At 38.3% G+C, this 26,297-nt stretch overlaps 1 protein-coding gene across 35 annotated transcripts in view; it reads left to right on the forward strand.

Annotated features, from left to right (window-relative positions):
• The window catches only part of RBFOX2 (RNA binding fox-1 homolog 2), a 284,620-nt gene that overhangs the window by 191,471 nt on the left and 66,852 nt on the right, over window positions 1-26,297 (forward strand). The window lies entirely within an intron of this gene.

Consider the following 26,297-nt stretch of genomic DNA (forward strand, 5'->3'; position numbering starts at 1 on the left):
GTTGACAGGAAATGATGAGGCTCCACTTTATCAATGAGAAATCATTTACACTGTGGAATATTCAAGTCCTTTAGTCTCAGACTTAAGATCAGTTTCACTCCAGGTTTCTGTGCTCTGTGGGGAAATTTCATCACTGGATAGTGCTTTCCTTTTAAGGAGGTTGCCCTTTTCTGTATTCCCTTCCTCTCCCAGTCACCACCAGGAGGGCGAGAGAGCCAGCTAGCTATCAGGATAGAGGCATCATTTTAGGGGCTGGAATCCTGTTTAGTTATATAATGCCCTGCAGTGCTGTTTGGAAGGAGGGAAACCTGTAGGGAGATTTTCCCATTGTGACCCAGAGGAAAGGGAAGTTTCAAAGATATCTTTTCAAAGTAATTTTTCACCAAATCTAAGTTTAGAAATTTTCAACAAACTCCTCCTCCTTTTGGAAAAGTGGAGAAGCTTTTGAAATATTTATCTTCTTTGTCTTATTCCCTCGTCATCAGGCTTATTCTTTTGAAATACTGCTTTATTTTTTTTTTTTAAATGTATGTAAAAGAGAAATCCTATTTCTGGGTTCTCTTTGTTGCTTGAGAGATGATACTTGCTTAACCTTGTAGCCCTCATTCAATTTTTATTAACTGGCACTATTAGAGGATAACAGCTCTCTTCTTAGCAATTACTGAAGGCTTTTCAGTGAGTTGACTTTTCATTATATATATTTTTTAACCAGTGAAAGAATTATCTAAAATGGAAATTTTTATAATGAGTTTTCTGTTGCCTCTTGGAACATTTCCCCTTAATTTCTAGAGGAGCTGGTAAGTGTGATGTGTGTGAGCATTAAGTCAGAGTGCACATGCTTATGCACACTTAATATTGTGGTTGTAATAATTAGTATTTAAGGAAACTATAATTTTAGGAATGAAGTAGAAAAAATAAATGGAAACAAAGATTCTGGGGTGCTTAATAATTCTAATAATAAAATCACCATGTTTTATCAGGATATGCTAAATACTGAAGAAAATTTATGAGTTTTTGCCCATCCTGAAATTATACAACTGGAAAGGATAACTGGAAAGGATAGCATATCAAATATGTGAATTTTCAGTATTCCAGCCTATTTGTTTTGTTGAATCTGCTTTCTGTGTTACTGTAATGTACATAGTTGTTAGCAATCTAGGGAGAAAAATCCAAGGAAATAACCAGCTGGGCCACATCTTTTCATTTGTCCTGTGGTTGTGTTGTGCTGTGCATGCATGCATACATGGGTGTGTGTGTGTTTGGGTGTGTGTTTTTGAGCCAGACATCCAATCCTAACAATTGAAAATGACCTGTCACATAAGCCTTCTCAACATAGAATGTCTATACTGGTTAGGGCTGGGTTATGAGAGTTAAATGGTTTATTATAATGTAATAGGGATGTATAGGTATGTTTTCACTGTTTTGCTACCTAGGTTCTTTGCATCTTCAGATCATACCGGTTCTGTAGTTCCCAGTCTCCATCTCCCAGTTGTCGGAAAAGGGATTTCAGTGGATGACTTTTTCATCTTACGGTATTAGATCCTTGTCAGTATCTGCACAGTATATGTGCTTTATTATTACATATGCTCTAGTTTTATAGGGCCTGTTTTTGTTTTAATTGGTAAACTGTTCTGTCGTTTATAGTAAGTAATCAGTGCTCTGCTAAGAAGCAAATGACAGTTTAATCACAAAATTTTAATAAAGCAGACAGACATGCTTAAGTGATACTTAAAAAATTAATTTTATGGGCTGTTCATGTATATGTTCTAGGAGTATTTCACTGAGATCTCTTAAATTTTTAAGTATATAGGCCAAATCATTGCATCTCACATTTATGAAAATAGCAATGTGGAATATGAAGGAAATATAAATCATTCTTGTACTATATGTAAAATTCAAAAAATAAAATTGCAAATGACTTCAACACTAATTAGTAAAGAATAAATGTTTAGCCAAACTCAAACTCAGTTATACTATCTGTTGTTGAAAGGGAAAGTGTACTAGGCAGAGAGGAAAAGATTTTACAATGTGGATGTGAAAGAAAATTTTTGTGCTCTACTATGGTATAAGACTGCCAGTTTCCATGGAACACAAAGCCCTCCCTTTCTTGGACAGCTCAGTGCTTTGCTGGCATTTTCTTCAAAATCTGTTTTCCATCAGGACCAAGAGGAGGGAAGGTGTTAGGAATAAGGGAGGTTGGAAAGGGGGTTGCTGTTCCTTTAAATAGTGCAGTGAGTCCATGTGGCAGCAGGCCGCTCCAGAGTGTATTCTTTTGTAATGAATCACCAGTTCCATTGTCTGCTATCTCCCCTCTTTGTAACTGGAAGGCTGAAGTCTTTCACCTGAGCTGCTGCCAGTTGCTCTTCTGGTCCTGGGTGGTTGGGAGAAGAGAAGAGGGGGGGCGGTATTTTATGCTTTAATTAAAGACAGATAAGAGAGCAGGTATGTTTTGCTTTGTTTCGTTTTCTCTTTTCCTCTGTTTTTGTTTGTCTGGTTTTTAAAAGGAATTGGAGTAGGGGATCTATTCTGTGATTTTGCTAAGCATATCCCATTTTCTCTGAATTCTGAAAGCCCTCATCTCATTAGTCTCCATTTTGTGGCATTGCTTTAAAGTGATTCCATTTGGTTGCCTGCCAGTCATGCTCCCTTGCCACTCGAACCTCATCCCACCCTTCATCCACGGAGCTGCAGCCACACTGTTTGTTTTGGCATACTTTCCACTTTCTATGGGCTTGCAGGATTTGGGGGAGTTGGAGGATAGGCGGGGATTGTGGACTGGAAACTAGATTTATGTTCCTTTAAAATGAAAAAAAAAAAAAAAAAAAAAAAAGCCTCACTTTTTCCAGAGATTTGGTTTCCTTCTGAATTCTTCTACATTGCTCCATATCTTCAGTTATAACCATTTCCTTGCCGAGGCCAAGATTGTCTCTTGAAAAACGTTGCTTTTCTAAAAATTACTTAGCTTTCTTGAAAAGATACCCAGAATTTCATAAATGAAGCTATGATGAAATCCCAGCAATCTTGACTCACTAAATTGTTTTTTTCCATCTTAGTGAACCCCCAATTACACACATTGTTTTTCTTTCTTTTTTTGCCCCTTTCCTCTATTTTTTTCCTTTATCTTTCTCCTTAATTTTGCAATTGAATCCAGGTAAGTTTAATATTTGACAACCTACTACTGAAATTTGTATTGCTACAGAAGACATCTTCACATTAAAAGGCAATGACATTCTTCATTCCTCTCAGTGATAAGGCATAAGCTTAAATTCCCGGTTTTGTTCCTCCAGTTTTCTGTTCTCCCTTGAGAAATGCCCAACTCTCATCTACACAGATTGCCATATGCAAACAATTTTCTCTCTCTCAAATTTGAACTTTTCATCAGGTAATTCCATACCTAGGGGTTGTTTCTTGGACATCTCTTTATGATAGATTGTTTCTGTTTCTGGGAGTCAGTCATACTAGTTGATACAGCCCCCTTGACCCACCTTGGTCTTCTTAGGGTGTACTGTTCCCTCTCTGGGATCTGACATTATTGGTATCCTGCATGTTTCCTTCTGAAGTCATAATTCCTCACTCCTTTTTTCTCCAACATTTCCAAACCACTGTCAAATCTTTTTTAAACGTTTCCTCCCAACACTTTGTACGTGAAGCCTGCCAGACACAAGTAGAATGCTTCCCTGCAGCAAATACTTTGCTCTTTTGATTGTAGCACCTTTATTAATGGGCTCTAGTGTTCAGCCTCTTCTAGGCAGTCAGAAATGCTGCGTTCTGCCATCATGATGTATTGCGTCTATTTCTCAGAGTCTGAAATGTTTCTCTATTACTATTAGATTAAATTCAGGAAAGTAATTCATTAGATGTCATTGTGCCAGAGTGAATCATTTGAAATGCAAGTCCGATTTTGTCTTTCCTGTGCTTATACCTTACAGTTGCTCCCCTTCAGTCTCTAAATAAAATCATTTGGCCTTACAAAGGTCTCTAAGACCCTGCATGATCAGAAACCTGGCTGTCTCTCCAGCCTCATCTCCTACCATCCTTTTCTTTCTGTATTTCATTCCAGTGACACAGGCCTCTTTGCTGTTCTCTTAACACACCTGATAACCCTCCTACTCAGGACCTTCTGCTTTTCTCCCTGCCCAAAATGCTCTTCCCACTGGTACCCATATGGCTTGTTCTACTCTTGAATATTACTTCTCAAGGGAAACCTCTCCCTTAACTTTCCTATCTAAACCAGCACTCCCTTATCACTCCTACCTTCATTCTGCTTTTTCTTCATTTGTCAGTGATTTTAGTTCTTATCATTGATTTTTATATGTTTGTTTGTTGTCTGTCTCCTCCTCTGACCCCAAACATAAGCTGCCTGAGATCAGGAACTTCATCAGCAGTCTGTTATATTCCCAGTTTGTAGAACACTGCCTGGCACATAGTCATCATAATAAAAATAGCTAATCTTTATATATTCTTATGATATATTAATATCAGGTACTGATATTCTTCTAAGCACTTTACCCTCATTAACTCATTGAATCCTCTCAGCAAGGCTTTATTATCTCCATTGTACAAAAGATGAAACTAGGCATATGATGGTTAAGTAAATTGTCTTAAGTTCAGACAGCTACTAAGAGATGTTATGGGGAATCATATCCAGACAGACTGACTTAGAAACTGATATTCTTAACCACTGTACTCTTAATGCCCCTTGTAGGTATTGGGTATTCAGTAAATATTTGTTGCATGTGTGAATAAATTAATTTAGTTGAGACACTGATTCGTTTCTGAAATTTCCATCTCTGACCTAAGACTTTCATAAAACACTTGGAGTAATGGAATTCATTGTTGAATAAAATGACTTCATTATTATAATATATAATAAAATATACATTATTTTATGATAAAAATATTAATATTATTTAATAATACTAAGTAATGACAGAGTACATATTGTGCATTAAGCACTGTCTTAAGTGCTTTACATATATTAGGGCATTTATTCTACTTAGCAACCTTGTATACTTACGCAGCAGTACTATTAATGTTCGTGTTGTAGAAATTAGGAAACCTAAGGAGTTTGGCTCCAGCATTTCTGTTCTTAACCACCACTAATAATGACCATTATTAAAATAAGTTTTTTTTTTTTTTTTGCATACCTACTTTGTACCAGTCAATTTTACATATGTATCACATTTACAAACATAATTATTCGTATTATGTATCACTTGTCAGTCATCTTTGAGGTAGGTGAGGTTTTTTCCATTTTTTGCATGAGACTTCGAGATTCTGGAGGTCAGGCAACCTGGTGACTCTGGAAACAGACAGAGTTAGGTTTCAAACTGGAGATCTATTTAGTGCCGAAATCACATGGTCTTCCATGATACTGTGCGCTTAATAGATAAACAGCTCCATTGTTGGCCGTTGAAAAGTAGAAAAGTTTTCTTTATGAGCTAAAATCTGTTTTCATTATTATCTTCTCACTCCTTCTCACTTTCTCATCTGGAGTTACATTGAGTGGTTTCATGTCTTCTACATAAAAACCAAATATTTGAAGATACTACTGAATGTTCCCTTTAATCTTTTGTTGCTTTTGCTTATTTTTCCTACTTCCTTGAATTATTCCTCATAGATATGAAAACATGTTTTCCAGAATGATTAGTGACTGTCCTGGACTAATTACATTAATTTTTATGAATAGTGTATTATTTATGTCTAATTACTAAGTAAAAATATCAATTATGATTACTTTTTAAGTTTTATTGATACATAATTGTACATATTTATGGGGTACATAAGATATTTTGATACATGCCTACAATGTGTAATGATCAAATTGGTAGTTAGAATACCCATCACCTCAAATATTTGTCATTTCTTTGTATAGAGAGAACATTTCAGATCTCCCCTTCGAGCTATTTTGAAATATCCAATGAATTATTGTTAACCACAGTTACCCTCCTGTGCTGTTGAACATTAGAACTTCTTTTTTGTTGTTATTGAGACTGAGTCTCACTCTGTTGCCCAGGCTGGAATGCAGTGGTGTGATCCTGGCTCACATCTCAGCTTAGTGCCACCTGCGCCTCCTGGGTTCAAGCTATTATCCTGTCTCAGCCTCCCGAGCAGCTGGGACTACAGGTACATGCACCACCACACCCGGCTAATTTTTGTAATTTTAGTAAAGATGGGGTTTCATCGTGGTGGCTAATGCCTGTAATCCCAGCACACTGGGAGGCCGAGGCAGGCAGATCACTGGAGGTCAGGTGTTCGAGAACAGCCTGGCCAACATGGTGAAACCCCGTCTCTACTAAAAATACAAAAATTAGCTGGGCATGGTGGTGCACACACCTGTAGTCCCAGCTATTCAGGAGGCTGAGGCAAGAGAATTGCTCGAACCTGGGAGGTGGAGGTTGCAGTTAGCTGAGATTGTGCCACTGCACTCCTGCCTGGCGACAGAACAACACTCAGTCTTAAAAAAAAAAAAGAAGAACCCATTTCTTCTGACTGTGTTTTTCTACCCATTAACCAACCTGTCTTCATCTCCTTCCTCCTTCCCAGCATTCAGTTAAACATCTTTCTACAGTTATGAGTATTAAGTATCATATCTTTAAGTTTTGTTTTATGATAACATGTTTGGCTTTAGTCAGTTTCTTTTTTGTTGTTTTTCACACAGGGTCTCATTCTGTCGCTCAGGCTGGAGTGCAGTGGCACGATCTTGGCTCACTGCAGCCTCCACCTCCTGGGTTCAAGTGATTCTCCTGCCTCAGCCTCCCAAGCAACTGGGACTACAGATGTGTGCCACCACACCCAGCTAATTTTTGGAATTTTTGTAGAAATGGGGTTTCACCGTGTTGGCCACACTGGTCTCGAACTCCTGACCTCAGGTGATCCACCTACCTCAGCTTCCCAAAGTGCTAGGATTACAGGCATGAGCCATCATGCCCAACTGGCTTTAATCAGTTTTTATAGATCATTAAACATAGTGTTGCTGGCAATTTATAACTTAAAAAATGAGGGGATATTACCTTGAACTCCTAAACAGAATAAATAGAATATTTTTTTCTCTTCACTGTAAAGCATGCTGTCAGCTGATTGGCAAAAATCTACCAGTCTTTAAATCTCTGACTCTTGCTCTGATCACTCAAAGGTTACTGTCATTCAATAGTGGAAGTCAGTAATTATTTTATGAAATTATAAATGAATGCTTTTATGTCCACAAATGATACAACTATATTCTTTTTCCTAATGCTAATTATGATTTCTTGTAAGAATTTTTGAAGAGATAAACTGGGACTTAAGTGAAGGAGATTGGGTTTTGAAAACACTCTTAACTTAGAGGAAAGATCCACAAACTTTTTCTGTAAAGGACCAAATAGTAAACAATTTTGGCTTTGTAAACCATGTTTGTATCACAGCTACCCAGTTTTGCTGATGAAGCATTGAAGAAGCTATAGACAACAAGTAAACGAATGGTTGGTTGTAGCTGTGTTCCAGTAAAAGTATGGACATGGAAATTTAAATTCCATGTAATGTTTATGTGTCACAAAATGTGATTCTAACTGTTTAAAAATGTAAAACCATGCTTAGCTTGCAGGTTATACAAAAGTAGCTGGAGGGCTGGCTTTGAACCATGAGCTATAGTTTGCGGATCCCGTTCTTAGAGGGATACAGGACCTCACAATTTCATTTATAGCATAGGTAAGGTTTTCCCACATAGCTTGATGACAGAAACAAAGTTTTGAGTGGTTCTGGCAGGTCATCTTGAATCTCTGTTATAATAGAATGAATCCCCTGATTCGCTCTCTCATTTCGCCAGCCCCAGAAAATATGAAGGTTTTTCTCCTTCCTTTACTTCCTTTCTCCCTCCATATGCTGTATTTTATACCTTCTTGCTTTTTATATATATTTTCATATATTTTAAAACTATATTTTGCATGTAGTTATATGTTGTATAACAACATTTGGGTCAACGACAGACTGCATACCCAGCAATGGTCCCATAAGATTATAATACTGTATTTTTACTATCCCTTCGCTATATTTAGATACACAAATACTTAGGTTTGTGTTATGTTTGCCTACAGTATTCAGTATAATCACATGCTACATAAGTTTGTAGTCTAGGAGCAATAGGCTATTCCATATATTCTAGGTGTATAGTAGGCAATACCATCTAAATTTGTGTAAGTACACTGTGTACACTGTGTGATGTTCACACAAAGACAAGCTTGCCTAAGGACACATTTCTCAGAACATATTCCTGTCATCAAGACACATGACTATTACTTATTGCTTTTGGCCAGAATGCGTTTTTTCCCACATTTAAATCTTTAAATTTGTCTTTAAAGATTCAGCTTAGACTTCACCTACTTTAGAAATTTTCCTGTCTCACAGAGTTGTCCCTCTGTGCTTCATTAGCGTTCTATATGCATTGTTCTTTTAGCTCATATTGTACTGTAATTGTGAGTATATTTGTTTTTTTTTTCCATCAGACTGTAATTCTTTCAGGATTGGAACTATATTACCAATGTTTATTAACATAACTGGTTCAGTGTTAGCATCCAGCAAATATTTCTTGAGTTAATTAATGATTTTTAGCTTGCTAATTCATTGATAGTGTCCTCTTTTGAAATGTAGAATGGGAGAGTTAAAATGGGTAGTCACTTATAACCTAATGTTTATTATTTAAATCAGTTAATACTTAACACACATGTAGTTTGAGAAATAGATGCTTTACATGGCTAGAAGATTGGGAGGACTTTGGAATAAACAGCTATTTGAGGGACACAGGAAAGTCTTGTATTATAGATGATCTAGCGGAAGTGGAAGCCTGTGTGTATCCAAAAGATAGCATGACAGTAAATGGCATAGGAGCTCTAGCATCCTGGGAAGTCAGGCAAGAAGGAAGAACGGCATGACTCCTGCAAATGGGGAAGGGGCACGACAGAGAAAGAGAAGTGAAAGGTGACAATGAAATCTTAGGGACTGGCAACCCATGGCAAGTATACCAAATGTGGTATATTGAGTGTAGTCGTCTTCCTCTCTCCTTTGCCTTGCACTCAGGATGGCCAAGAGTTAGATTCTCTACATACTACTTTTGAAAACTTGTCAACGCAGATATATAGCACATCCTAATCAACCATTCTGTGTCATTTTCAAGGCTCACTGTTCTTTTTTCAAGTCTTTTTTTCTTCCCCTCTTGCTGTTTCCTTTTGGATAATTTCTGTGTGGTAACATCAAGTATACTTACCTTTTTTTTTTTTTCCTTGCAGCATCTAGTTTGTCATCAATTCAATCCAGCGAGTGTGTTTTTTTTCAATCTCAGATTACGGTTTTCATCTCTAGAATTTTTATGGGGATCTTTTTCACACCTCTCATGTCTCTTCTTAGCATGTTCATTTTTTTTTTCTTCTTGTATCTTGAACATATGAAACACAGATATTTTAATGTCTTTGTCTGCTAATCCTAACATATATATTAGTTCTGGATGAGTTGTGAGTGATTTATTTTTCTCAGAATTATGTGTTATCTTTTCCCTGCTTCTTTGCATGCCTGGTAATTTTTGATTGGATACCAGACATTGTGAATTTTATCTTGTTGGATGCTGGATAATTTTTTATTTCTGTAAATATTCTTGAGCTTTATCTAGGGCACAGCTAAGTTCCTTAGAAAAAGTTTGATCCTGGCTAGGTGCAGTGGCCCATGCCTGTAATCCCAGCACTTTGGGAGACCGAGGCGGACAGATCACAAGATCAGGAGTTCAAGACCAGCCTGGCTAACCTGGTGAAACCCTGTCTCTACTAAAAATACACACACACACACACACACACACACACACACACACACAGACACAAATTAGCCAGGCATGGTGGCATATCCCTGTAATTCCAGCTACTCAGGAGGCTGAGGCAGGAGAATTCTTGAAACCTGGAGGTAGAAGTTGTAGTAAGCCATGACCACGCCAGTGCACTCCAGCGTGGGCGACAGAGCAAGACTCCGTCTCAGAAAAAAGAAAAAGTTTGATCCTTTCAGTTATTGTTTTTAAAGCTTTGTTAGAGGACTAGAGCTGTGTTTAGTCTCTGGTTAAATTTCTTGACTACTGAGGCGAGACTCTTTTTAAGACTCTAACCGGTGCTCCTTAAGTCATTAGGTCTTCCACTCTGGCTGTTAAGAACAGGCTTATTCTTGGCACCGTGTGAGCTCCTAGCACTGTTCCCTGTATTTCTTTCTGGTGGTTCATTCCTCAGCCTCTGGAAGTTTAATGCGTAGATGTGGCAGTCTCATCACTCAACTGAGTACTTGAGTACTTTAGAGTTCTCTTTCTCTCTGCAACTTTCTCCAGTACAGTGGTTCAATGTTAGCATCCAGCAAATATTTCTTGAGTTAAGTAATGATTTTTAACTTGCTAATTCATTGATATTAGCCTCTTTTGAAGTGTAGAATGGGAGAGTTAAATTATATAGTCACTTAGAACCTAATGCTTATTAATGTCCCATGTGTTGTCTTGGCTTCTCCGGACTTGCAGGTCTATCTTCTCAATTCATGGAACCCACCAGGCGCTGCCTGGGTCCCTCCTTCTCTGACACGGCCTGGAAACTTTATCCATGTGATAAGTTGGGGCAGTTGTAAAGCTTAACTTGCTTGTTTCATGCCTCAGGAATCTCTTTCCTTCCTTGCCTACTAGACAATGTCTTGAGTGCTGTTGTTTCATTTATTTATTTATTTTAGTAGTTTAAGGCAGAAAGATAAATCTGTTTTTGTTGTTGTTTTCGAGACAAAGTATAGCTCTGTCAGCTAGGCTGGAGTGCAGTGGCGCAGTCTTGGCTTACTGCAGCCTCTGTCTCCCAGGCTTAAACAATTCTCCTGCCTCAGCCTCCCAAGTAGCTGGGATTACAGGCATGTGCCACTATGACCGGCTAATTTTTGTATTTTTAGCAGAGATGGGGTTTCACCATGTTGACCGGGCTGGTCTTGGAATCCTGATCTCAAGTGATCCACCTGCCTCGGCCTCCCAAAGTGCTGGGATTACAGGTGTGAGCCACCATGCCCAGCCCAAGTATGTTCTTCATTTATGATTGAAAATCAGTTAAACAGTTCATTTCAAGGAGTTTTAGGGAAGAATGCATAAGATGTGTAAGTAATTATAATATAAGGTGGAATATGGTAAATTGCATGAAAGTGATGTCAGTAAAGTGTTGTTAGAAGCTAATGTGAGGAAAGAATTTGAGAAGTTTGGCAGAAATGGAAGTGGTGAGAAGAATGGCTATGGCATTGTTTTGTGTGTATTTGTATGTGAGTTATACAAGACATTATCTGAAACTAGAATCAAATTCTTTACTATTGAGTGAGGTTTAGTGATAGGATAGTTTCAGAGAGTCTAGGACTGATATAAGTAATGGTTTTAAAAAAAGACTTTCAGTCATTGCTGAAATATCATTATTATTTAAAATGATAACCAGATTATCTACAGATTTCAATGAGAATGCATTGTGGAACCAAAGAAGTAGATGGCACTGTTTAGAACTTTCTTAACTTCAGTTAAAATGGTCACTTGACTGTTGTTTGCTAAGATAACATAGAGCAACTGTGACCAAAAGCTTACTAAGCAAGGTAATCCCCCTGTCCATGGTCTGCCTTTTCATGGTTTCAGTTACCCGTGGTCAACCATAGTCTGAAAATAGGAAGGTACAGTATTTTCAGAGAGAGCAAGAAAGAGACCACATTCACATAACTTTTATTACAGTATTTTACAGTTGTTCCACGTTACTATTAGTATTGTTATTAATCTCTTACTGTGCCTGATTTATAAGTTAAACTTTCTCATAGTTCTGTATGTATAGGAAGAAAACATTATATGAGGGTTCAGTGCTATCTGCAGTATTAGGAATCCATTGAGAGTCTTGGAGCATATGCCCTGTGGGCAAAGGAGACTACTGTATATGCTTTAAAGTTTTCTCTTCTGAGGAACCAGGGGGCATTTTTGAAAAACAGGAAATGTAGGGGTGGGAGGTTTGTTTAATTTTACTTAGCCTATATTTTGTATAAAATCTTTAGTAAGATGAATGTGATTTTCCTCTCATATTTGTATTGATGTGACTGTGCATATGAAAAAGAACATGGAGAACTTCAAGATTATAACTCAGCTGTTAGCATTTATATTTTAGACTATGTATTCTTTCTAAATTTTCTTATTCTTTCACAATAATAATGGTAATTATTATGTCTCTTTTTTTATCCAAAAGCAAAAAAATTTTTATATATGATCTTAATTTTTTTTTTTTAGGCAGAGTCTCGCTCTGTTGCGCAGGCTGGAGTGCAATGGTGAGATCTTGGTTCACTGCAACTTCTGCCTCCCAGGTTCAGGTGGTTCTTCTGCCTCAGCCTTCCTAGTAGCTGGGATTACAGGTGCCTGCCACCATATTCAGCTAATTTTTGTATTTTTAGTAGAGACAGGGTTTCATCATGTTGGATAGGTTGGTCTTGAACTCCTGACCTCAGATGATCTCCCCACCTCGCCCTCCCAAAGTGGATCACAGGTGTGAGCCATTGTGCCCGGCCAATCTTAGTTAATTCTTACAGGTACTCTGTTAGGTAATGATCCTCATTTTCATTTTGCACATGAAAAACTGGAGGCCTTGAGATGTTATGTGGCTTATCCAAGGTCACAGAAATAGTACATTCATTGTAGAGCCTAAATTTTAACTCATGTTTATCTTTCTAAAATTTATGCTATTTCTGGCCCTGCCCCCATTTTGATGACAGGTATTACATTAAGTATAATATAAAGAATACAGACCTTACTATGTAACTTTTTCTGGGTTTTTTTGCTTGGTCAAAATTTATTTCAAGTCCTGAACACATTCAGTTAACTTTTTCTTTATGTAAACTCTACCTTCCCCCACCAAATCTCTGTAACCCACCTTTGGCCAAACCCTTGAGAAATGTCTACTAATTGTCTTGGAGTTTTAGGTTCCTCTAGGGTAAGTACAGAATTAATTTGGCTATTTGATACACTTTGGCTTCCTGAAATTTTATCTTATTAATAGCATAGAGGTTTTACAGTTTAATTGCTTAGCATTTCATACTGAGAACATATGTGCACGGTAAGAGAGAAACTAATGGCTGTTTAAAGTAGCTGTTAGCTCTTCTGGTCAGGGGAACAGTTAAACTACTTAATGACATTTTGTTGACTGACTCTAATACTGAAGAAAACACTTAGTTACACATGGTAATATAAGTAACCTTCCCTCCTGTGTTACCTCCCTCCCTTAAGGACTCTTTATCATAGAATTAGAGATTCTTAGAGCTAGATTGAATTTTATCTTACAAATCAGGATACAAATTTCAGAGAGGGAGTTGTCCAAGGTCATATAGAAGGTAATGGCAGAACTGGAGCTAGAACACACTTGTCCATAGTTTGTCTGGGGCTCCAACATCCTTTAAGAAGTTAAGACTTTTAACAAAAGTCAGCAGCTAAAATACCAGGTCTTTATGCTCCTCAATCCTGAAAGGAAAAAATCTTAAAATGAGTAAAAAGTTGAATATCTTGGGCAGCTGTTCTTTGATGGAAAATAATAATAATAATTATTATTTTTTTTTAAGACAGAGTCTCACTCTGTTGCCCAGACTGGATTGCAGTGGCATGATCCCAGCTCATTGCAACCTCTACCTTCTGGGTTCAAACCCATCTCCTGTCTCAGCCTCCTGAGTAGCTGGGACTACAGACACATGCCACCATGCATGGCTAATTTTTGTATTTTTAGTAGAGGTGGGGTTTCGCCACATTGGTCAGGCTGGTCTCAAACTCCTGACCTCAGGTGATCCACCCTACTTGGTCTCTTGAAGTGCTGGGATTACAGGCATGAGCCACTGCCTCCAGCCTGGAAAATTATTCTTGAATGAAGCTGGATAGGGTAGTTGATTTAATTGATAATGATAAAATAATAATAATAATGAAGTTTCAGGTGAGGAAGATTATAAGAGGGGAAATACATATGCCCATTATTGTCTTTTTAAGTACGCTTGAAGATTGTTTGTTTAGCATTGACTTCACTTTCATAGGAAACGTCAAGTGAAAACTATGAACATTTTCATTACTAAACAACTACTAAAGTATAGATGGCTTCTTTTTGGTCCTTTTAGTAGCTGGTTTCAGGCATCCCTATTTCTGTCTTCTGAGGCCATCTTTCTTGAGATAGATTTCCCTGTTCAGTAATAACAGTCTTTATAATAGCATTTTTGATGACTTCTTCTAACATAGGACTCCGGTTTCTTCTCTAGGCTTGCCTCATTGTGATGAAGGATTCAGTGTTGCAATCACTGGTTTACATTTCATTGCCATTCCTGACTGAACGATCAGAGTCCATGGCATGCCTTATTGATCATTTGCTAGAGATCAGTGGGGTAACGAGAATTATTTTCTACTTAGACCACATTCTGATCTTGACCACCATTGTATTCATGAAGAAGGAGGGAGGTAGAAAATTAGGCATTCTAACTGGTAAATACCTGATTTTTTTTCCTTTTGTTGCTGAGAATAGTTAGACCCTTGCAAATCTTTTCTGTTTGTAGAGATTTAGAGTAATGTTTAACACATAGTGCTGGGTATATTTGTGGATGGCACTAGGACTGTGACTTACAGCACATACTTCTTTTTCTTTTCTTTTTTTTTTTTTTCTGAGATGGAGTCTGGCCTTGTTGCTCAGGCTGAAGTGCAGTAGCGCGATCTCGGCCCACTGCAACCTCTACCTCCCTAGTTCAAGCGATTCTCCTGCCTCAGCCTCCAAAAGTGCTGGGATTACAGATCTGAGCCACCGTGCCCGGCCACATATTTAGTTTTGATTCTTCTCTGAGTTGCTTTGCTTCCTGTAATTTAAATGTGTCTAAGTTATTAAAGCATAGGTACACAGGCAGCTTCAAAAATTGTAGTAAACACTCTTCTTTTCCTTTTAATCCTCTCTAATTTGCTTTTAATCAATGTTAGAATTGTTAAAGATATTTTTTAAAAAATAAGCGTTTAATAGTTATTTAGCCTTTGTCAAATCTATACAGGAAACTGGAATTACAGAACTTATGTATGGTTGAAATCTTGTTTTGTAGAAAATAAATCATGACTTCCGGGTCAAGATGATAGATAGATGCTTTCATTTGCCTCACATCTCTTACAAGACTCCACCGAAATAACAATATCGAAGTTAAAAAAAAAAAAAATCAGCAGTAGCAAATAGAAAGGGTGAAATGTGGTGCTAATAAGAGAGTTACTAAATTTCTGGAAAAGCTAAAGCAAATGAGGACCAGTCGATGGATGAAATGGGGAATAAGCCAGATGCCTGTCAGTGAATACAAGGAGGTTGCTTGCTAGTGGTGTGGAAGCTAGTCAGCCCAGGGGGAACCCACGGGAGCTCTCTGAGCAAAAATGAAAAAGAGACAGAAAACAGAATAATTCAATATTTATTTAGGGGGTAACTCAGTTACCTGGCATTGCCATAGCCTTTCCAACCCCTTCCAATGGCAGTAGTCGGCAAGTGCTATGCCACCCCCTTTCTCTAGCATTAACAAAGGAAAAACAAGGCTGGGGGTTGTGGCTTATGTCTATAATCCTGGCACTTTGGGAGGCCAAGATGGGCAGATCATCTGAAGTCAGGAGTTCGAGACTAGCCTGGCCAATATGGTGAAACTTCATCTCTACTAAAAATACAAAATTAGCTGGGGATGGTGGTGGGCATCTGTAATCCCAGCTACTTGGGAGGCTGAGGCAGGAGAATTGCTTGAACCCAGGAAGCAGAGGTTGCAGTGAGCCAAGATCGTGCCACTGCACTCCAGCCTGGGTGACAGAATGAGACTCCCTCTCAAAACAAAAACAAAAAACAGTGGAAAAACCAAACATAAAACAGTGTGTGTCTCCAAAGAAGTTGATCAGAATGTTTGGGAGAATTTAATTTTGTATGTGTGTTAGCTATTGGCACCCCTTCCTTTAGTCTCATATGTAGGGAATGAAGGGGGAGGACATTCTGCACTTTGCTAGTGGCTTACACTAAAACAAAGCCTGCCAGTGACGTGCTCTTCTCTATCTTATACTGAGTTCCCATTGCAATTTTAATTCCAAGGAGAGATCTAATCAGAAAGCAAATTCACAGAGGAAACCCATGCTAGCTAACAAGTCCTTTTACCTGGGTTACTGGCACATGAAGATCATTAGGCCTCTGAGAGGAACTTTTAGCATGAAAGAGAACAAAAAGAAAACCTGAACCTAGGGGCAACAGGAAATGCAGGGAACAGAAAAGAAGTTTAAAGAAGTCTAACTAAAATACTCAGATTCTGGAAGATATTAACATTTATAAAATCAGTACTAGGTTTAATGAAAAACCATTAGAGAATGCAAAAGGAGATGTAGAACATTACTGTCAATGGAAGGCACACAGTAGAAGGATAGCCAAATAGAATTGGAGATACTCCCAAAAAGTAGAGGTTTAAGACACCTAAATGGAAAATACAAGATACAAGTCATAGATTGTCGTTAGCTATTGTTCACTGGAAAACTGAGTCTGAAACAAACCCTTACCCATTAACACTTTTTTGGGGAGTACCCTCTCAGGAAAGCAGGAGGGAAAGGAGAGTGACACAAGGCAGACAGCCTGGCCCAGGCTTTGTAATAGGCCTTGCTGGTTGCTTGGTTTTACTGGAAGTCTTCAGGAAGGTTGTGTAGAGCTATTGCTTTTCTGTCCTTTCTATCCCAAGAAGATGTGAAGAGGTGTTTATGGTTTCCTCCCATTTCCTGCTCCTCCTCCTTTTGGTCAAAGTTTGCCATTCAAACGGTTAACTCACTTGACCCCTTCCTTCAGTGGCCTCAGTCGGTAGGCAGATCAGGTCTGTACTGAGCATGTGTTGCCAAAGCCTGGGGGTGGTCAGCGGAGTCAGTAATTCCTAATGGCAGCCTTTGGCCTGAGAACCTCTGCCCTTTAAGGAACTATTAAAAGAGGATCCGTCCTCAAAGGACTAACAGAGGGAAGGATAGGATACTACTGCGTTTTTTTTTTTTTTTTTTTTTTGGGAAACAGAGTCTCTCTGTCACAGAGACTGGAGTGTAGTGGCACAATCTTGGCTGATTGAAACCTCCACCTCCCAGGTTCAAGCAATTCTCCTGCCTCAGCTTCCCAAGTAGCTGGGACTACAGGTGCCTGCCTCTACACCTGGTCAATTTTTATATTTTTAGTGGAGACAGGGTTTCACCATGTTGGCCAGGATGGTCTCGAACTGACCTCCGGTGATGCGCCTGCCTCTGCCTCCCAAAATGCTGGGATTATAGGCATGATCCAACATGCCTGGCCAGCATACTACTGCTTCTCATCATAAGCTCTTCTTACCTATTTGATTTGCTATCATGTGTATGTATTAGTTTGATAAAGGTAAAAAATAAAATTTAAAAAGGAAAAATTAGTTATCAAAAACGCTCTGGAAATAACTATCCAAGGATGTTTTAGAATGCATTCAGAAAACAGAATGAACTTCAAATATTAAAAAATACAATCTATTATTATTATTATTTTATTATTATTTTTTTTTTGAGACTGAGTCTCACTCTGTTGCACAGGCTGGAGTGCAGTGGTGCAAGCTCTGCTCATTGCAACCTCCGCCTCCTAGGTTCAAGCGATTCTCCTGCCTCAGCCTCTTGAGTAGCTGGGATTACAGGTGCCTGCCACTGTGCCTGGCTTTTTTGTATTTTTAGCGGATATAGCATTTTACCATCTTGGGCAGGCTAGTCTTGAACTCCTGACCTTATGATCCACCCACCTCAGCCTCCCAAAGTGCTGGGATTACGGGTGTGAGCCACTGTACCCAACCTGGATCTAAATTCTTTTATATCAGGAACATCTTGGACTGCTAGAACTGATCCTTTCTTCTTTCCCACTTCTTCCTGCTCACTCATTGTTAGCATACGATACCATGGAGTTGAAATCTAATAGTCTTCTTCTCCCTCATACTGATTGCCAGGTTCTGCCAATTCTGCCTTTGGATTGTCTTAGCTCGGTCCCTAATCTGTGTATCTCTCTATGCCTGTCGTATGTAGTTCATAGCTTTAGTATAAATCTCTTCAAAGTTTGTGGTATCCTTCTAATGGATCTCCTTATCCTCCCTACTTCATATCACCTTTGTTTCCCAATGCTGAGTGTTGGTCTCTTCCTGTACCACCATATATCATTTTTGTCAAAAGTTTGTGGTTGCTTATATATCTACTAGGTTAAAACATCTTTTATTTCTTTAACAAATACTTATTGAGAGCTTTTAAGGTAGTCACTGGGATACAAAGATGAATTAGACCTGGGCAATTACCTGCCCTCAAAGAGTTCATGTTCATACATATGTAAGCAAATAATTGTAAAACATGTAAGTATCAAAATAGCTTTAAGTTTTTGGTTGGGGAGGGTGGGAAGAGGTATGATTTTTCCCCTTATTTGAGTGAATTAGAAACCCCTAGAGAGGAGTAAATTTCTGAATACATATTAAAGATTGTGTATGTATTAGCCAGATGATTAGAAAGGAGAAAAGCTTTCTAAGCAGAACGAATACTAGGTGCAAAGAAACTGAAAGGTGAAACAGCACATGGTGTTTTCCAGCATTTGACACACATTAGATCACCACATGCGCCAAACCCTCCTCATCTCAGGTGAATTATCAGGGTCACCTCCCAACAGGACTCCCTGCCTTTGTCTTTACCAAGTGGTGCATTTACAACCTAATTCCAGTCACGCCACTTCTCTGCTCAAAACTCTCAGTGGAGTGGAGTGTAAAAGCTAAAATCCCTGCAGTGGCTCTAAGCTTTACAGGGTTTCCACCAACATTTCTCTTTCCCCACTTCTACCTTTCTTACTTCATCTCCTACCACTCTGTTCCATGCTTGTTCCAGTCCAATCCCATAGGCCTCCAAGGCCTCCATGTTCCTAGTTCTTAGAATAAGCTGCATGTATTTTTGCCTATGGGACTTTGTATTTGTGTTCCCTTTTTCTGGAGTCTTCTTCCATCCAGATACACAAATGGCTTGTTGCCTTAATTTCTTAAAAAAGTATGATAAATATTACCTTCCTTGAAAATAGAAATTCTTTATCCCTCTAACCCAATACTCTGATACCCTCCTCTTATTTTTTCTCTGTAGCACACCATCTGTTTATTGTTTTGCTTGCCAATTTATTATTTGTCTCTTTCTACTAGAATATAAACTCCACAAGGACAGGGATTTTGTCTTTTTAATCACTGTTGTTTCCTCAGCAGCTAGAACAGAGTATCTAACACATGGTAGGTACTCAATAAATATTTGATGGCAAGAGTTGAAGCTGAATATGAAGTGTGCAAGGGGCGTGACTTCCATGCAAAGGCATTTAGACTTGAGACTATAAACATTGGGAGTCTAGGATTTTAAGAAGATAAATTAACAATATCAGATTTAGGTTTTATTTTAGAAAGATCATTCTGGCAGCTGCTTGGAGAGAGTTGATTAGGTCGAGGTTAAGTTAAAAGAAAACCGAGCTATTTATTAAAAAAAAATTATTTGGATAGCCTAGGTGAGAGCAGTGACTCATTGTTCTTTTCATTTCCCATAGTACATAATGCGGACTCTCACACGTAGCCTTATATGTATCTTAATAGAATGATTATTTATATTGTGGTAAGGTCCCAGGCAGAGTTGGTAAAGCTATTGAGAGAATGGTTCCTATCTTTATTTTATAGACTTATACCGCAGAAGCAGATATTCAATCACCTGGTTAGTTCAATTTGCAAGTATTTTCTAAAGGTCACCTGCTATGTGCTCATCATCACTTCATTTGGTGAGGAAGCTATGATGAAGAAGTTTATGATTCAGTCTCTGGCTGACTTAGAGACTTGTTAACTGATTAGAGAATATTTAAGCCACCATGTAACCATGGTCATAGACAAAATGTGTTTTGTTCTGGGAAAGAGATAGAGAAATTTTTTTCTCTGTTACTATATGTATAGCATGTGAATTTTCTGTTTTAAAGAGGTAGACTACAATAGAATGCCTAACAAAATCTATAAAGCATAATGAAATGTTTTGTAATTCAGAAGACATTCTAATACCTTGCCAGTGTTTTATTTGGAACCTGAGTTACAGCTATTTCTTTGTTTTGTTTTGTTTTGTTTTCTTAGAGACATGGTCTCTCTCTGTCACTCAGGATATACAGTGGTGTGATCTAGTCTTACTGTAGCCTCAAGCTCCTGGGCTCAAGTGGTCTTTTCGCCTCAGCCTCCCGAATCCCGAGTAGCTAGCACTACAGGTGCATGCCACCACACCTGGCTATTTAAAAGAAAAAAAAAATTTTTTAGACGTAGGGTCTTGCTATGTTGCCCAGGTTGGTCTTGAACTCCTGGCCTCAAGCAGTCCTCCCATCTCAGCCTCCCAAAGTGCTAGGATTGCAGGTGTGAGCCACCACACCTGGCTGTGACTATTTTTAAGGCTTTTCCATTTTGGCATGTAGAAGATGCAATCTTAATTGTCCATTATGACAAAAGAAATAATACATTAATTTAAATTGCAGTGAAAAGTTTGGTTTAGAAAAAGAATAATTTTTCATGGATTGTGTAAATGACCAATTACATTGGATGGAATAAACATTTAACTATTAATTGTATGTGAGGGTCTTCCATTTCCAAGGAAGCGGGTAGCTGAACCAGTTCTTGCTGTCTGTTGATGCCAGTGGAAGACATGATTGATAAATGTTTGAGGTTCTAAATACTGCTTTAAGGAGAAATAGAAGAAAGAGCTTTTAAGAGGTCAGAGATATTAAGAATGTTACAGGGTTTGTCACTTTTCACCTAATAGACTATTGGTTTGAATGACTTTGTTCTGAAATATTTATTTTCCTCTTTAAATATTCAATGTTGGAGTACATTGCGGTGAGATGGCAAAACTCAGCCTCAAGGGAAAGACTGAACTGGCTTTTCCCTCTGAGTAATGCAGAAGAGAGGTGTGTGTGTGTGTGTGTGTGTGTAAGTCAAGTGATTTGGAGGCAAGTTTACAATTCCTGTTGGCCAAGCCTGTAACTGCCCTTAGATTTACATATACCAGCTTCTGTCATTTATTGTTATTCTAAGCAAGGATGTATATTGTATTACCTGGTTTTTAAAAAATTTATTTTATTGTCTGTTTATAAGAGCTCAAGATTGTACTCGTCTTGTTCCTGAATTCCTGAATTCCATCTCCCCTTTATATGGCTGTATGTAGCACACTCATCCTTTGTTCCTGATTCTTTAGTTATACTCATGCTAAACTAAGGATCCATTGTGAAGCCGCGTTTCAGTAGATTTGCATTTTAGGAAATAACTGGTGTTTGTTCTCTCAGATATAGGTTTCATATAAGAAGGTAGGAAACTTAGATTTATAGCCACTGTTACCTTCTTCTCATAATCTATGCTTTTTTTTTTTTTTTTGGACAACATCTTACTCTGTTGTTCAGGCTAGAGTGCAGTGGTATGATCTTGGCTCACTGCAACCTCTGCCTCCCATGTTCAAGTGATTCTCATGCTTCAGCCTCCCACGTAGCTGGGATTGCAGGCGTGTGCCATCACACCTGGCTAATTTTGTATTTTTAGTAGAGACATTGTTTCACCATGTTGGCCAGGCTGGTCTTGAACTCCCGACCTCGTGTGATTCATATGTCTCGGCCTCCCAAGCTGCTAGGATTACCTTGGGACCTAGGGCACCTGGCCTCTATGCCCTCTTTAATCTCTTAACTGACTCTGTTCTGCTAAAGGTGTAGATGGTTCAGGACATTTTCTGGAAGCATGCTGCAACCATAGTTCTCTTTCATTGTGCCAGCCAAAGCCTCTAAATCAATGTTTCTCAGAATATGGGACCCAAACCACCTGTACCAGTAAGTACCAGGGCCCTGCTGCAATCCACTGAATCCTCATCTATGGGGAATGGATCTTGACATGTGCATTTTTAAATATGTTCCCTGAATGGGTGTTATACACAATAAAATATGGGCATCTTTGCTTTCAAGGAAGAAGGTAACAGATGAATTGGTAGGTGTGAGGGAGCTGGGTATTATGGAAATAGTTTCTTACTGCATCTTACTGTTGAGACTGCAACAGGAATAGCTGTGTCTGAACTCCTTACCCAAAATTAGACATCATTTTCTCTTAATACTTCAATGGTGATTGTTTTTTATTACTGTAATCCTTATTATATAATTTGAATCTGTTTCCATGAGCTTCATTGGGATCTTGGCCATTCAGTAAGTTTCAAACAACCAAGTGAAAAGCGAACCCTTAGAATTCAACCTGAATGTAAATATTTGGAGACTTCATTGTATAGATTTTTTTCTCTCAACGTCAAATTTACCTACAAGTTGTCTAACATCTTAGGGCTCTGAATGTAGTTTAAATTTATTGTAGAAGAGAAAGTGTATTACTTTTATCTAACTTGCCAGAAATGTATTCAGGATTATTAGACACTAACACTTTTTTTCTGTTCTGGCTACTCAAAACTGTGAAACTTTCTTGAGATGAGAAAAGCAAAACAGTCCTACCCTATAGATCTTCCTCTGGGTTATGGTAGTTTAAAGAAAAAGTTAAGAACAGTTCAATAGCTTGGCTGTCTTTAGACTTTAAAAAAGAAAAAAAAAAAAAGAGTATCTTAGATACTGAAGGAAGATTTGGGGGAAGCACTGTTAAATTTAAGTATTTATGTAAGTTAAGAATCTGGAGTAATTTTGCTTTAAGTCTAGCAAATGAGCATTGTTTTGTGTTTGTTTATCTATTTTATTCATCTGGATTTTCTTTGTCTGTTCTACAGAGTTAATTTTTTTAAAAAGATTGATCTCAGATGGTTTTAAATCCAGTATTGTTTTCTTAACTTTCTGAGATAATGGTTATATAGCTGTTATTTTCCTCTTGTCACAGACAGCTGGTCAGAAGCCACTGCTTTTAGTACCAGATCTGAGAAGAATGATAGGGCTTTGCCTAGGCACTCTTTTTTTTTAAAACAAAGGCAAGTAGAAATCTGAGCTTGAAATCTGAGCCTATCTAAAACAAATCCCAATGGATCAAAATGATATCATTTATAAAAATACTTAAAAGCAAAACATTTTATTTATATTATAATCCTAGAAAATCAATTTCCACTTACAAACAGCACTCAAAAAATTATTAGTAACATTGTCAGTGGTGATAAACTGGTGAGAATGTATACTACTTAAATAAGTGATTCTTTTTGTGATGGTATGAATAAAATTAATATTGATCTATTTGTGTGCACGATCCATTCCGACCATATATGTGGTATGGGAATTGAGAAGCTTTTAGGATTTGCAGCCTGTTGATTAGAAGCAGTGCAGTAGTAGGTTATGTGTGTAAGATGACCAAACTGAGAAAATCAGAATGAAGTTGAGAAATAATTGAGAAGATATAAGCAAAACTACATCCTTCTCTCTCAAAGGTTACATACACTTTATCCTAGAAATATGAAGACAATTATATTTTGGGCTACGTCTGTGTTCTCATAATACTTTGCATAGCTTTTAATTAATATTCAGAACAACTCAGTAGGAACAGAAAATATGCTAAAGAATCATTAATAAAACAGTTTCACTTGCTCTCTCAATTTTCACAACCACATCTGAAGTAAACAACCTATCTGGTACGAGATATAATTGGGATTTAAACTCAAGTCTGCCTTTTAGGTTCATGCTTTCTTCTATTTTACTACATCCCATGTAAACTTGGGAGAAAGCACATGTTTGGACCTAGAAAAAACATTGCAAGTCACCTCTCTCTAGGTGATGATTGAACCTCTGAGATTGCTGTGGGTAAAGGTAATAGACCTTTGAATGGGTTCCTGTTCGATGACTGTGATACTATAGTTGTCTGTCCATAGCCACAGGTTCTGCATCTGTGCATTCAGCTAGCTGTGGGTTGAAAAATTAGGGAGGGAAATCAGATGACTGTGTGACTGTGTCTGTACTAAACACTTACAGGCTTTTTTTCTTTTTAGGAGACAGGGTCTCTCTTTGCCCAGGTTGGTCTCAATCTCCTTAGTTCAAGGGATTCCCCCGCCTTGGCTTCCCAAAGCATTGGGATTACAGGTGTGAGCCACCATGCCTGGCCAGTCTTTTTTTTTTTTTCTTGATACTTTTTTCTTTTCTTTATTTTTTTGAGACAAGGTCCCACTCTGTTGCCTAGGCTGGAATGCAGTGCTGTAATCATAGCTCACTGCAGCCTCTGTCTCCCAAGCTCAAGTAATCCTCTTGTCTCAGCCTCCTGAGCAACTGAGACTACAGGCACTTGCTACCATGCCCAGCTAATTTAAAAAAAAATTTTGTAGAGACAGGAGTCCACTGTGTTGCCTAAGCTGATCTCAAACTCCTGGGCTCAAGTGATCCTCCCTCCTCCGCTTCCCAAAGAGCTGAGATTATAGGCAGGAGCCTCCATGCAGGGCCTTGTCATTGTTTTCTAAACACTACAGCATAACAACTATTTACATAACATTTACATTGTACTAGGTATTATAAGTAATCTAGAGATGATTTAAAGTATACAAGAGGATGTGCGTAAGTAGATTATATGCAAATGCTATGCCATTTTATATAAAGGACTTGAGTATCCAAGGATTTTGGCATCTGTGGTGGGTGGGGGCTGGGAGGATCCTGGAACCAATTACCTACAGATATGAAGGGACAACTGTATATTTGAATTTAGAATAAAAGCATTTAGCATATTTCACATTGTACACCTAAAGACTGTATATAATATGTATCACCTCTGTAACTGTCTGTGGTTTAAAGGAGAAAGACATCATTCTCAACTCTGAAATTAAGTTACATCTGATTTTCACTCACAGCAGGTCAACAGCTCTTAAAGCCTGTGTTTCTAAGGCAAAAGGAAATGAAGTGCATAAGGCATAAGCACATAAATGTTGATTCTTTTCTTTCCTACTGCTTCACCCCTTCTGCTTTCCCATCCCTACATCCAATTTGATATCAACCCAGGATACCAACATTTGTTTCATTGTATGTTATCCCTTGTTATGCTCTCTACTCTAGCCCAGCAAAGCAGTTTGCTGTAATGTGCACACACGTGACTATCTCAGTTTTCCTGTTTCATAAATGTTTAACACTTCATATTTATTTATTTATTTATTTTTTGGAGACGGAGTTTCGCTCTCGTTACCCAGGCTGGAGTGCAATGGCGTGATCTCGGCTCACCGCAACCTCCGCCTCCTGGGTTCAAGCAATTCTCCTGAGTAACTGGGATTACAGGCACACACCACCATGCCCAGCTAATTTTTTGTATTTTTAGTAGAGATGGGGTTTCACCTTGTTGACCAGGATGGTCTCGATCTTTCGACCTCGTGATCCACCCGCCTCGGCCTCCCAAAGTGCTGGGATTACAGGCTTGAGCCACTGCGCCCGGCCCCCAACACTTCATATTTATTATGTACCATGTGGGGTTCTACATTGTACAGGACTGTCTCCACCCATCATAATGAACCTTTTAATCTAATAGGAGAGTTAAAACACATATTTAGATTTGCTGAGTATGAGGCTTTATATTTAAATGTCTTGTAGGGGATGTAAGCTAGATATTATAAGAATATAGGAAAAGAAGGAATTACTACTAACTGGAAATAGAAGAAAGTTTATAGATTGCTAGGTTAGGGAAAAGAGCTGTTCTGTCCAGCCTTGTGGACTAAAGAGAAAGCTAATAATTTCTTTTCTCAGGTGAGATATGCTTAAGCAGCTTAGCCTCTGGTATTAGAAACAAAGCATTTTTATATAAGTATAGAGGTAAATTCATACCAAGAAATAATCATGTGAACTATTACCTCATGGTTTGCTCACGGCTGTTTTCTGAACATACAACTGTGAAATATGGCCTGGAAATTTAATAGAAATCTGAAACCATTTAACATTTTTAATAATACATACTTGGGTAAATATTCAGATACTGCAGGATATGTGAGAGAAAATGTTAAATCACGCCTATCTCAATTTCATTCCCTTAGTATATAAAAAATTGTTACTTTTTTTTTTTTTTTTTTTTTTTTTTTTTTTTTTTTGAGACGGAGTTTCACTCTTGTTACCCAGGCTGGAGTGTAATGGCGCGATCTCGGCTCACCGCAACCTCCGCCTCCTGGGTTCAGGCAATTCTCCTGCCTCAGCCTCCTGAGTAGCTGGGATTACAGGCAGGCGCCACTATGCCCAGCTAATTTTTTGTATTTTTAGTAGAGACGGGGTTTCACCATGTTGACCAGGATGGTCTCGATCTCTCGACCTCGTGATCCACCCGCCTCGGCC

This window comes from Saimiri boliviensis, chromosome 21 (assembly GCF_048565385.1).
Source record: "Saimiri boliviensis isolate mSaiBol1 chromosome 21, mSaiBol1.pri, whole genome shotgun sequence".
NCBI lineage: Eukaryota > Metazoa > Chordata > Mammalia > Primates > Cebidae > Saimiri > Saimiri boliviensis.